Source organism: Carassius auratus, chromosome 6 (assembly GCF_003368295.1).
Source record: "Carassius auratus strain Wakin chromosome 6, ASM336829v1, whole genome shotgun sequence".
NCBI classification, from domain to species: Eukaryota; Metazoa; Chordata; class Actinopteri; order Cypriniformes; family Cyprinidae; genus Carassius; species Carassius auratus.
The window spans coordinates 17,841,515-17,856,679 of NC_039248.1; the positions used below are offsets into that span (position 1 = coordinate 17,841,515).

The window sequence follows — 15,165 nt, forward strand, 5'->3', positions numbered from 1 at the left end:
CAACTTCATTCTCTTTCCTGTGTTATTAAAAGCCCTTCATTTAACTTGTAAGTAAATAGTTAGACACTCACACATAGGCAACACATTTACTTAAATATTTTATTTTATTTTGCACAAACGTAATAACAAATTTAATAAATTATATATATATATATATATATATATATATATATATATATATATATATATATATATATATATATATATATATATATGCTTTGGATTGAGTTTGATACTGATAATGTAAATACAGTATATTTGTATGTTTAGTGTTTGTTTATTTTGATTATTAGACTGGCACTTCAGATTGTTTTTAGTAGACCGACCATGAGATGGTTCTCAAGGTAATGCTCACACATCACTCTCTTCTCTTTTCCTTTTTTTGCTCTTTGAAGTTAATTTTGTCATGTTCTCTTTCTCTCTGCAGAGTGTGGCTCTCTGTATCGGTGGTCCTCCTGCTATCCGATTGGTGTTTGATGTCAGTACGGCTCGGCAGGGGTCTGTACCTCTGAACAAAAGGGTCTTCAGCTATTTAAATCCTGACCCAGTTACTGTCTGCTTCAGACCAACTCAATCTGGCTCTGTACTCTAGACTAAACTCTAGACTCCAGACATTTTGACCTCAAAGTACACTGGTATGATTTGTCATTATAACCTATGCAAAAAGCTGGTGACGCCCTGTGTTCAATCGTGCACATGCAGTGCTCAAGTCAAGCAAGAGGAGTCACAGGGAATTAAATGAGAAGCACACCTCTGGAGTTATCAGAATCTTAAAGTATTATCTTAATTGATTGGAAGCATATGTTCATTTATGCTCAAGCAGTGCATGATCTGTTGTTTTCAGTGTATCAGGGTGGCTCAATTCACAAATGCTGCTTCATCTCTGCAAGTGCTGTGATTATGGGTTACTTATAACTTTCACATGAACACGCACCAAGTATCAACTTATCAAATTTGTTATGAGATACAAAAGATTGACTTTTAATAAATAAATGTTGTAAAATTACGAGCAGGTAAAGCATTTATATATATCCTATAGGCCCATAACCTTACAGTGCCATGAAAAGAGTTTTGCCCCTTGCATTTTTTGTTTTTTCTTTTGCATATTTGTCACACTTTAAAGATTCAGATCATCAAACACATTTTAATATCACACAAAGATAATGCAAGCAAATACAAAATGCTGTTTTTGAATGATGATTTCATTTATTAAGGGAAAAATCTGTCCAAACCCACCTTTCCCTACAATGAATTGCCCCCTCCTCTTAAATCATGAATGAACTGTGATTAACCACATTGTTTTGGAAAGCTGAGTTAAATCTCCCTAACCAGGCCTGATTACTGCCAGAACTGTTGAATCTAGACATCATGTAAATAGAACCTGCCTGAAAAAGTGCAGCATGCTTAAAGAGCAACACATCATGAGGTGATCTAAAGAAATTCAAGAACAGATGAAAAGCAAAATATGAGTCTAGAAAGGTTTATAAAGCCATTTCCAAACCATGGTCAAAGACATTATCAACAAATAGCAAAAAGCTTTTGGGCAAATATTCTGTGGACTGATGAGACAAAAGTTTAACTTTTTGGAAGTTGTGTATCCCATTAGATCTGGCGTAAAACCAACACAGCATTCCATGATAAGAACATCATACCAACAGTCAAAGATGGTGGTGGTTGTAGTGGTAGTGTGATGGTCTGGGGCTGCTTTGCATCTTCAGGACCTGGATGACTTGCAATAATGGAACCATGAATTCTGTACTCTATCAGAAAATCCTGAAGGAGAATATCTGGCCATCAGTTCGTCCCTTACGAAAAATAACCATGGTTTTATTATAGTAAAACTGTAGTAACCCATGGTTTTTTGGCGTGTTGACTACCAGTTGTATAACCACAGATTTACTACAAATACCATGGTTATACTATGGTTAAGTTAGCAAAACCATGGTTAATTTGTGGTTACCATGGATTAACTATAGTAACTATGGTTTTTTGGTTTATTTGTAGTAAAACCATGGTTAATTTTCGTAAGGGGTGACCTCAAGCTCAAGTGCACTTAGGTTTTGCAGCAGGACAATGATCCCAAACACACCAGCAAGTCCACCTCTGAATGGCTCAAGAAAAACAAAATTAAGGTTTTGGAGTGGCCACATCAAAGTCCAGACTTGAATCAGGATGTTTTCATTGTGGCCAGCAACCAGTCTGGGGTGGCACAGAAATCTTCTTTATTTCAATAAAAAATGTGTTTGTAAATGTGTATTGCTACTAGATCTTACATTTCAAAGTACAGCTGTGCAATAAAGGTGTTCTATCCTATAAATTCAGTATAATGAAAGGGTGTAACATATTTAACTGATACAGTAATTGTCAGGTAGAATACTAATTGATGATCTACTTAAAATGCCCCACATACCAAAACAAGTGGTTAGCGTGATATCAAAGGACATTTAAACCATCTCTGATTTTTATTATATCGTGTTGTATTGTTATTGGACATACTGTAACTATGCCTGTGATTGTTAAAAAAATGTGTTCTTTATCCCCGCGATGAATACGCGGGAGTGAGCCATATTGGATAGTCTACTACAGTATATAATGTTCCAGATATAATTGTTTGCGCTCTGCTTTAACACTGGGTTTTGTTATAGGCATAAACCATAAATATTTGACTGAAATACTTGTCTATTAAAATCTGTTTGCATGAACTTTAACTTTTAAATATTTAAATGTTGCCCCGCCTTCTACTTCTCAAACCTTGTATTTTCTATGATATAGCGCTTAGAAAAGACGGAGGAACTTTGTGCTTGGCGAGTTACCCATCGTGTCCAGTCTGTGAAGTGCATCGATCGTAGTTTGCTGTTGGTTTTAAACATGAACTATCATACATGTGCCATTCTGAACTCTAGAGCTGGAGTCTCAAACCCTAACGTTACTCCGGTATGGGGACACCATTGTGCATTGTACATCCAGACCTAGTTAGAAACGCACTATAATCATGATTTCTAAATCTCTGGGGTTGCTTGAAGAGTACACATTAGAGAAAAATAATAATTGTATTTTACATTACAATTGAAAAATTGCAAGAATAATATTTACCATTGTGTTGCAGTAGGCAGTGAAGACAGCAGCTGTGAAGTGGATCACTCTCAGGATCCTCCGGCTGGCAGCAGCAGTGGCAGTGCAGGTGAAATTTCATTGTTCCGTGATGATAAGCAGGAGACTGTGGTGGTCAGGCCCTACCCGCAGGTCCAAGCTCTAGGCCAGCCTCCTGCTCTGCTCCAGCATGTGTCTGTCCAGCCCAGCCCAGCCCAGCCCAGCCTAGCCTTCCTTTAACTGTGGCCGCCCCATCAGTCCAACTACTGCAGGGCCAGCAGTCCAGTGTCAGCGAGGGATCAGTGAAGGTAACTTCATATCACTTTCTTTGCTCCTGTGATTTTTATCAAAATGTATTTTACATCAACTTCATTTGGACACATCTATCTCTCTCTATATCTATCTACACACACACACACACTTTTTTATTTTGGATTCTTTAAATGATAGTTTTGAATCACCATAACTTTAAGGCAACTTGGACTCACAAATGATTTTTTATTTTTATTTTATAAGTCACCGGCTCCAGCCATTAGCCATAGTCATATACCTGTTCCAGTGTCTGGACATATCACAGTTCCCCTTGAGAGCAGCATTGCTCCAGCATCTATACCAGTGGTAGGGGCACTATCACAATGATTAACTACTTCTGGACGACAGGTTTCTTTAGATAACACACAGTATGCTTATTGCAACAAACATTTTGTGATTAAATGATGTTTCTCCAGGGACAGAGTAACTTGCATCAACTAATGGCCACTAACATGCAGATCTTCAGGAGCAGTGGTCCTGCGCTACAGATCGCATCGCCTGCTCCTTCCCACACTTTCACCTCCCATCTGCCCAGAGGTCAGTAATTTCATTCATACAAATCTGACATGATTGCATAAAGGGATAGTTCACCCAAAATGAAACTTGGTTCATTATTTACTCCCACTTTTGTCGTTTCAAATGTGTATTTACTTACTTTTTTGATATGATATCTGAGTGCACAACTGATGCTTGCGCGCTTGGTAAATCACTTCCGCGAGAGGAAAACTAAATCGTACGTGAGGAAACGGGAGCCCGCGAGCTCAATTCAAACTTCCGCGCGCGCGTGACATGTCAATTGCACTATTGGCATCGATTTGACGCCATACTTTTTTTTGTAGACAAATTTTTGTTGATATTTTAAGAAATGTCTCTGTGTTTATTTAGTTTTAATATAAAATGAAAGTAATGGTCACCAAAGCTGTTCCAGAATCCAGCAGGGTGAACATGATTTCATCCTTGTAGATCCTGGAACAACATTTCAATCAACCAGGGAGAACTGAGGGAGAAGTTAAAAGGAAATGTAAATTTTAGTCCTCCAACCAGAGTTAGGTGCTTCTGCACCTTTGTTATGTCGTATCATTTCCCTCTCATTTTAGGGAAAAATTATGGGTAGGGTTAGGTTTAAGGATAGGGATAGGGTTAGTTCTATGTTTTTGCACAATACTGTTGACCCAGGATCAACATTTTGTTTACATTTTACTTATACATTATTAATATTTTTATGCTCAAATCATGAAATAAAATGTATTGTTATTTTAAGCAATACAGTTACTAAATATAAAACATTCAATTCACTCACCAAGAGAGAACGAGAGAGTGAAGATACATGGAACATATTACAATGTAAAGATCATTATTGTAAAATGATCAAAATGCATGGCAAACAAGTACATGACCTGTTTTTCAACTGTATTTAGCACTGAAATTGGTTTTTGGAATAACATTGTGTATTTACACACTGGATTTGTTACTTTTACAGAAGTTAGCTAGTCTATCACAAAATTTATTTTAAAACATCAATGAAATTAGGTGTTAATATACACCCTTGTGCTGAATTGTATAATAATGTCACAAGTAGCTTCATGCTAAAATAGACTGTTTATTGTTTAGAGGGTTTGTTTGTTTGACATGAACTGTAACTTACTGTAATAGTGTAATATTTGTGCTTGTGTTTGGTGTTTCAGGTGCAACTGCTGCAGCTGTTATGTCTAGCACTAAAGGCTCTACTGTTCTCAGACCAGCCGGAGGAGGAAACACAGGGCCTAGCCAACCTGCAGCTGTGCAGCACATTATACATCAGCCTATTCTGGTGCAGAGGCTTCGCAACTTGCTGATCGCATACAACTAGACACAGCAGTCTGTTCGGATCTAAACAGCACTTAAAGTAAATGTCATGTTTAGAGCCTTGACCTTTTTGTGGCAATGTCCACCATATTCATAGACCACTATGACATTTCCAGTTGTTCATGATTTATTTATTTATTTTTCGTGCAATGTTTACGTAAAGAAGAAAGGCGTAACTTTTATTCTCGCTGTAGTATTGTTGCTGCTGTCATGTCATGGAGATGCTGTGCATTTCCAAATATGTTAAGGGGTGTAACATTTCGTTCACACGATTGAGGTATTTGGCCAATCACAATGCATTGGAGAGATGGCCAATCAGAGCACACCTCGCTTTTCAGAATGAAGAGCTTTATAAAAATCGCTGCATTTTAGAAAGGCAGGTGTAACGGAAACAGGTCAATTTAGCTCAAAGGGAATCATTTAATAATGTAAAGGGAATTTGAACAGAATCACTGTTTCACGGCTGGTCACTTAGACGCCCTGCGATTCAGTGAACGAGCCGTTTAACATCAAATCTGCGCTGGATACTAATATCCAAACTATAGTGAAACACTATCAATTAGCACAGTAACAAGATCGGCAGTTTAACACATTAACTTGTAAGCACAAAACACAAGATACTTCTCTTTTCAATATGAATAAGGCTTTATTAGATAAATCTAAGACATATAAACTAATCTAACACATAAACGCACGCACTCACACATTCACACAAGTTGCAGGAAGATCGAAAGTTAGGAAAAGATGAGTTTAAGAGAATGGAAATATGGAATCCCAAGTTTACAGCAATACGTTAAATTGCATAGACATGAACAACCATCAATCAAGTAATTAGCCCTCTCATTGAGTTCCTCAATGGGGTTAAAATTATATTAGATACACCAGCACAACAAATATCTGGGGATACATTGCCTTCGTTTGCTGTGAAAGGGACTCCCGTTGAAAGGGGTATCCCGGTGTCGCTGATTGGCTGGAAGTTCAGTAGTGGCTGAAGTGACGTCTTGGGAAGTCCGTGGTTGTTGGGCGTTGGCTGAAGGTGCAGAGTCGTGTGCGCTGGTTGAAGTTGAACGGGCACCCGAGGTCAGGCATCAGAGACTCGACGTTACAAAACTTAACTCAGAACACGAAACTCTCAAACGGAAAAGAAAAGAAATAAAGTTTGACGTGACTAGGTTGTGTTCCTTCTCATCGTGGCTAAGTAGCAGCAGGCGTGCAGACTGAAGCACGCAGAACCACGCTCAAAGAACAATGATGACTAAACAGCATGGCTAGAAGCTAAAAGCTAAAGTTAGGTAGAAAAGCTACAAGCTAAAAGCTAAGAGCAAGCATGGCTAATAGCAGAGACTAAAAAGCCAGAGACTAAAAGCAAGATTTCATGGTGCCCAAAGTATTTAAAGTGGCCTGTTGGCCACACCTCAAACGTTGTCTTGACCAATCAGATATTGTCTTGGCTCGGGGGTATCATAAATCATTTGTTTATCTTACCAAGCATGTGGTCCGAATTTTCCTGCCTTGCAGGGTCTAATTTTGGACATGATTCCTATTACCAGGTTATGATATATTTTACAAATAAATGATTGTCAGGACAATATCAAGCAAGAAAATTCAATCACACACATACCAAATGGCTATGTATCCTTCAGCTATCCCATAGTTATTAAAAAAGAACATACACAATAAGTGATTATAACATGATAGTCAAATGTGTGGGTTACATATAAATGAATATGGAATTAAGCGATGGACTGATTCATTTATAAGTCTTTTTGAGTTCATTCTGGTCCATATATATGTACAAAAGCAGTTTCTTTGCCATTCTCATGACAAAGACTTTTCTTTGAAGACAGAGGTTTAGGAATTTCAGTCTGGTTCTGCTAGGTGGGGGGAAGTCAATGGAAGTGTTTAACTCATGGGTTTCCATGTGATGTCCAGCGTTGCATTTCAATTATGAACAACAAATTTGACAATCTATTCTGCAAATTAAAATTGTAAATAATTGTTCTAGTGGTGTTAATGTTGGAAGCTGTTGTGTGCACAAGTTGGTTGGTCATCTTGCTTGGTTCTTGTGGCACTAGAACTGATTTATGACTTCCTGAGGAATTCGGCTCGTGTTCCAAACAGCTTTGATAGACTCTTTAATTTGTCTGGTTCGACTCATTTCTGTTACACAGGGCAGAAATGAACATCAATAATGTATGGTATGTGGAAAATAATGTGTTTTTTTACCTTAACCCACGTAAACACATTGCATTACACCAAATAATGTTCTTTTTTAGCATTGCCATGTGATCCCTTTAATCATAGGAAATTTGCAAACAACAGTGTTCAGTACAACAGAGCTAACCGTATGTATATATTTGCAAGCCATAAAAACACATGCATAAGCAGGCCCAGTTGTGTAGTAGATTTGCTGTTGCTGTCTGTTTGCACAGTTGTGAAAGGGATTTTCAAAAACTCTGGTTCATAGATCTGCAACATCTTTCTTTAGTTCTTGAAAGTTCTTTATATTTACCCACGGTGTCTATATTCACAGTCTTGACCTTTAGTAACCCCCTCGACTGCTGTTCTGCCTACGATGGTGGCTCCCATCCCAGCTTCTAGAACCCAGTCCCCGGTGATCAACACCCCTGTCACTGTCACACATGTTGCAGAGATGGTCCATGGGTAAATGATTGTATCTCTTTGCTCTTCTAACTGATAATATCATTATATTGTCAAAATATTGTTCTGTGTTTTTCCAATTTGCATTTTTAGGCGACCAGTAACCATTCACTCTCCACCAACCACCATCAACATCCAGCATCCCCCCATTCCGCCTCACACAATCACACAGGTCAGTCCTACTATGAGCCTATAGATCTAAAGTTATTTATGTAAAGAAAGGGTTTTCCAACTTTTTAAAGCTAAGGCCTCCAAATATTAATATCCTCTTCAAGGCAACCTCTTCCTAAAATACAAAGGCAGGTACTTAATGGGCCTTGTGTACAGATGTTTTTTTTATACTGTATTAGAAAATATATAAGGCATCATATTATTAAGACGGTGTGTTGTTTATAAAATCAGGTCTTAAAAAGTCTTAAATTTAGTTGTATAAAATTTAAGGCCTTATAAAGTCTTGTACTAGAAAGTCTTAATTATTTCAAGAGGTCTTAAATTTGGGGACGAAAAGACTAGAATTGTGATATGGCTGAATGTGACGATTAAACTTTAAAAGGCTAACATTATGATTTCATTGAATTAACACGAGCGCTGCTCATTCAAAGTACAGTGCTGTGCTGATTTGTGTTCTGCTGTTACCAGGGAAAGTTATATTTCTACCAAACGCTACACCTGCTGGCAGAGAATTAATGAACATATTCAATAGAACTGTTGTTTTGTTCAGAGTTCAGAGCAATGTGAAAATCGACAGATGTTTTTACCCTGCAAACACGCAGAGCTTTAAATGTGAACTGGTGGATCGATAAGAAGACGGTGGTATTTGTATTTGTAGTTTTAATGATGTGCGATTTGATATTATGAGTATATCGCAAAAAGCGAACACAAAACACCTACAAAGTGCACGCATACATTCAGTGATTCATAGTTGATTATTTGATAGTTTGCTTGATAAACAGACTGATAGTTTGCTTGATGGATGGCTCGGTAGTTTGTTTTGATTGATTGATTCATTCTATGTAAATTGATTCAGTTTAAGACCACTTTTGGGGTGTATTTCTAGGGCAGTGCATAAAAGTGTGATCCCAGGGCAGCCAAGTGAGCATAACGCTGGCCGAGTGGATAGTGGCATAAAGCTCTCGGGATCCCCTTTACCCAGCGAGGTAAGCCCTGCCTGAAGATCCTTTGTTATCCTAATAAAAATAGGACCAAAGACAATGTTTCTAACACAGGGTTCCCACAGTCCTGGATGAGTGTGATTTCCAGGCCTGAGAATGAGAAAATTCATCCTATTTATTTTTCAAATGCATGTTATGATTTTATTGTTAATGATTAATCTATGTATATTTTTGTTATAACTTATATTTAATCCGCTTAAACCTTGTCCTTGCAAACATGCATTCCTTTGCCTCCATTTTTAAATGCTACAACCCACGCTAATGAAAAATCCAAAAAGTTCCAACCTACACCCCCCACCCCTTTTCCATTTAAGCTCTTTTTAGTTAAAAATGTTTTGAAATCAATTTTTGAGTAAGTACATAACCAGAACTATTCAGAACTATTCAGTTCTATTCTGTTCAGAACTATTTAGCCCGATTCACAACGCTTAGCTTATAATAATGTTTTCTATTTTGAGTGGTGAAAGGTTTTGTGGGAAATCCGAGCATGTCGACATCATCATGTCACATCTGAAAACGCAAATAAGTCATCCCGCTAGTACACTACATCGCATGTGAGGATATGCACCATGCAACAAAGTCACAAAACTGATTTTCATTAATGTCAGAAACATTAAAATAGCTGATTATGTAAAATTGCACTAAACAGGTAATTTTTTTCTGATGAATGAAACACAAGTGTAAGTAATCATGATTAATTGCACCTAACAGTAAAAGAATTTTGCAATAAAATGTGTAAATATATTTTCATATTGAATATCAAAAATAAATAGGACTCATTGTTTCCTTCGAAAGTCTTACTTTCAGTAGATAGTATTTTATTTATTGCATGTTATTTTTATTGTTTTTTTTTTTTTTTTTTTGATTTCCGTTGCGTCCATTGCTGGAGCGGTTTGTTTTATGTATTCAAATAATCAGACATGCTTAAACAGAATTTGGTAACAATAAAAAATATGGTGAGAAAAATAAAACATTTCATAGGGCCCTAAACATGTATTTTTTTGTTAAACTTTTATTAAATTGATGTGAAAATGTATAAGCTTCATGATTTTAATTAATTAGACTTGTTTTATGATTAATAATCTTTAATTTAACTAGTAAAAAGGAGAGGAGAAAATAAATAATAAATAAAAACGGAATTTAGGAAAGAATTAAACAGATTTCATAGGGCCCTATTAGAGTGATAATTTTAACTTATACTGTTATTATTATTATTATTATTATTACTACTACCACTACTAGTATGGTTTAGTCCTTTTTTTGTAAATAAAGGACTATTTTAGTTTTTGTTCAGTATCCATTTTAAAAACTATCGGTTAATTAATCGGTATTGGCCAGTGTGGTCCAACCTAGCTATTGGTATCGGCAAAATCCAAAATCGGTCCACCTCTAGTTTTGTGTGTTAAACACTATCTACTAAATATAGATAAATTAATTTTAAAGAAAAATAAATTAAATACTATATTTAATTATAATCTATGAAAAAAAATACTATTAAAAACTAGGATAGTGGAAAATTCAGCAGCAAAGGTTATTCTAGAAAAATCAGCTAGAAAAAATCAGTGCACAATAATTAATGAAATCTAAACATTTAGTGAAATAACTATTTAGTGGGGAACAAATAAAAAGTGAATAAGTGTAGGACTGAATCTGGTAAAGTTACACATTGCTCTTTGTACTGTTGTAAAATACATTCATGATAAACAAGAAAATGTGTTTAAATATAAATATATACTATAAAATTAAAAGACATTCCTTTTAAATGTATAGCACAGTAATGGAGGCAGCAACCTATGATAGAATTAATAGCCTTTCTTGTTCTGTCCTCTTTCATTTCGCCAAAGTATTATAATACAAAAGGTTCCAGTACAGAGCAACACAAACCGATCATGCACATGACGTGCACAGTGATGCGCTTGAAGCAACATGGAGTCATAGCACTCGGCTTAGAAACGTTGAAAGCACAAAATGAAGAGATATTGATACATAGTGTTTTAAATCTGTGTGGTAGTTTGCGCCTTTTCTTTTAACAGTTTTAAATTTCAGTTACTGTGCTCTTGGAGAGAGTTTCGTCGTCTTGGCTGTCGTAACGAAACGCGGCACACAGTTAGGTGAATGGAGGATGACAGACAGCTGCAGCGGAGAGAGGAGTTTACGTGAACTTGATTTAAATATACACTATGTAACGGCTTCAGAACACTTGAAATATAGTGCTTGAAAAGTTTATGGTGCTTTATAATGTTTTCATGGAGATTAACAATTACAAAGAATACTATACACGCAATATCAGGTTTGGATAGGTCTTGTCTGATTGATACCTAATCTGCCAGAAAGTGACGATATCGGAGCCGATACTGAGTATTGGATCGGTGCATCCCTATTTAAAATATGATTATAATATCAGATATGGTCATATTATATTAAGCAAAACCATCTCACTACTGTCTCCTCAGAGGAGAAGAAAGGAAGCCTTCAGGACATGGCCAGTCAGAGAGGAGTAGCATGTTGAGCTCAGGGCTGGAAAGTGCACCTGTGTGCCGCACAGCTGCTACAGCTGGTGGGTTCTGCAGCTGTATTTCAGTGTTCTTTCCACCAGAAGTCTCTACAATGGCTTAATCAAAGTTTCACTGTGTTATATATATATATATATATATATATATTATGCTAACAGTCTGTTATTGATGCAGTAAATATAGATAGCATTTTAATGAATTCCTTTCTTGTTTGATCTCAGACTAACTTGGAGCATGACGTGTACAGCCGGCTGACCACCCTGCAGGAAGGCCTTATCCCAAAGAAGAGAGCTGGAGCTGACTATGACCTGTATCAGTGAGCTCATACAGGTTAGAATCTCAACATTACCTATCTATGGTGGCCTAGTTGTGCACAATACAACATCTCCACAACACAATGGATGCAAGCCACAACAAAGTGGGATAGTTGGGATAGTTTTGAGGAGCAAGTGGGCAGGATTTGTTTTCAAAACCTGGCAACCCTGCCCTGAACACACGTGCTGGAGATGTACTTCTAATCACAGGAGCGCCTTTACTGACGAGATGCGCATGAAAATCGCATTCGATTTTTTGCACAGCTCTAATGCTTTGTGCTGTGGCGATTTCATTGTTTTGTGGAAATTTCATTGTGTTGTGCACTATTGGACCACTGTACCAACCCAACTTGAAAGAGAATCAAGATTTAGCACCTAAAATATACATTTCCTCTTATGCATTCATATTTTTTTTTTAAACCTGAAAACAAAATGCTACAGAACATAAGGGTCTTAAATTTAAAATATAAAAATATTTATAACATTATTACATAATTTTTTAATTATTATTTTCAACACTTAAAATTTAAGGGGTCAAATGACGTTGATAATTTTTTTTTTTCTGTATTTGGTTTAATGCAATGTGTTCATGTGGTTTAAGGTTCATAAAACACATTATTTTCTCTATGCCCTGTGTTTCTAAAATGCATCGATTTTTTTCAAGGCTCATTGTTCTGAAAAGCGAGGTCTACTCTAATTTGTGTAATGTAAATGTCTTTGAGAATGACTTAATATACATTTAAATCCACAACCAATGGGAAAAAATGTATCATAATTATTGAATAAATATTAATTAGTACAATGAAATTCTCTCAAAATACAAAATAAAAAAAAATATTGAAGAAAATATTGAATTTGCATCATATGACCCTTTTAAGCCATTATTTACTCACCCTAGTCCAGTTCTAACTTTACACCACCTTATTACATCCTTCAGACCACAAAAGAAGAATCTTTGAAACATGTAATGCTTTAGCTCATTTATTAAATGTGACTGATGACCAACATTAACCTTTTTAAGAAAGACTAAAAGTACCTAATAATTGTCACATGCAACACATGGAACATGGGGCAAACAAAATTTGACACAGATATTTAACAACTTTCCCAAAACCCATTACAACTTTACTGTAAATGCATTTTTGACCTTTTGACCTGACTCTGTCCAGGGCAACATCCTGCACTGCAAGCTTGTGATGGATCAGGTTTCTGAAGCTCGGGACACCATGATAAAAGTACTGGACCATCCTGAAGCTCTCAACAAGAATGGAACTCCCAAGAAGAGCTCCAAATTAAAGCGCAAGGAGCGGGCATAGATGCCACTCCATGGTTTTAATCTTTGTCCTTCAGCATAGTCGAACACAGGAAAGCTATTCAAAAGCCGGACCTATCATGGTTTATCAGGTTGATGTGCACAATCATCTACTTACTTTTACAGTCTCAAAGAGAGAGAAAGACGGTCGTAAACCATCAAACTGTTTTTACAGGCACTGCTGCTTACTTTGGACTGTCAGACTGTCCAATGGGTATGAGGCAACCTGGTTAACCAGGTAAACCCCCTAAAAGAGACTGTTTTTCCTTTAATGGATTTTAAAGATTTTAAAGCTCATGTTTGCTAAATGTGACTTTTGTATTTAGTTTGAATCACAGCAAGTACACACTGCACACATTCTCACTGGAGTGTGCTAGCTTTCCATGTTTTGGTGCCTTGCGACATGGGTGAAACTGTGGGATTTTGTTTTTTTTTCTTTGTGTGTGTTTAATACAAAAGTTAAAATTAATCGCCTCCAGATTAGCCAGAAATTAAGTCCGCAATTAAAATATAAGAGTCTTGTAATGACCAAATATGATGCCCTCTAACCTCTCTAGTTTCTTCCATCACAGTAAACATTCAAGCTCTAAAGTGACTGATTATAGTACAAAGGTGTGAAATGTGTACTTGAAAGAATCAATATAATTATGTGAATTTATATCATAAGAATATTTGGATTGTTTTATGTTTCAGAGTAAGAAAATTGTGCTTAATGGAAGTGACGAGGCTTTTTGTGCTGTCTTACAGATATAATGTTGTTCTGGGTTTGAATAATAATTTGGATGTTTTGTAAAAAAAAAAAATGTCATTCTATTATTTTTCTTTGTCTACAGGATTATTTTTTCTCTTTTCTTTTTTTACGCAACCAATGAAACGTCAGATATGCAGCAGGAAAACTGGCCTGCTCTTTCAGTAATACTGTTTTCATTATTGTTAGAACATTTTCCACATTTATCAAATATATTATACTGAAGATAGTAGTACAATTTTCATCATTTTAACATTTTCACCATTCAAAAATGACTTGGTAGACTTAATGAATTACAGTAAATCAAGGATGTTAGTAGACAAATGTTATGTTTCAAACTAGCTTAAAAAAACTAATTATTATTTTAATTTTGTTAATAGTATATCCTACAGTGTGTAATAAATCAATGACCTACACGGTCTGAAAAAAAAAAAAAAAAGAAAAAAAAAAATATATATATATATAACAGTAAGCATTGCGTTGATTGTGAGAGTCCAACAATTTTCTCACCTTATTTTTTTCTGTAGGTTAAGGTCAAATATGTTTTTAGCTGATAAGGATTTACCTTTTTTTATAATTCTCTATAAGGTTTATTCTGTTTATTTCTTTATACTGTACATGGTTCGTTCTACTGAATCTGTTTAAAAAACCTGTTTTATAAGCTTCCTGTGACCTTAAAACACCACACCACTTAAACTCTAATCCCTGAACGTTCTTGCAATGAAGTTTAGTATTGGCCGATGGAAATATGACTTTCCAGAATGGCTCCACCTTGGGTAACTATGATACTATGCTATTTACAGCTTGATTGCCCTCTTATGAGCAGAGCTCAGCCCTCCGTATGTTGTCACACGGGTCCAAAGGTTCTGCACTTTACTGTTAAAAAGAAAAAAGCATTATGTAAAACTGAAAAGGTTCAGATTAGTAATATTGTATTTATTTCTTCAATTGCCTTCATTTTGTTCTGTAGATTGATATTTACAATCACGAGTGGGTCTATGCAGGTCCACACTGCCTTTCTGTTGCAATTTTACTACCGTTTCCTGTGAAAGACATTTTCTCTTGAAGCTTTATTTTGTTAGTATTCTTTAGTGCACTTTGTGGTATTTATACCATCTTCTAATAATCTGATTTGGAGTACAGAGCTTCCTTGTGTTCATCATTATGGATGTGTTAGTCAGGGTGCAAAGTCAAAGTA

General features: G+C 36.0%; 1 pseudogene; it reads left to right on the forward strand.

The window, feature by feature from the left end:
* The first annotated feature begins 332 nt into the window (after positions 1 to 332).
* On the forward strand, positions 333 to 13,450 carry LOC113105170 (histone deacetylase complex subunit SAP130-like; annotated as a pseudogene).
* Positions 13,451 to 15,165: the final 1,715 nt, after the last annotated feature.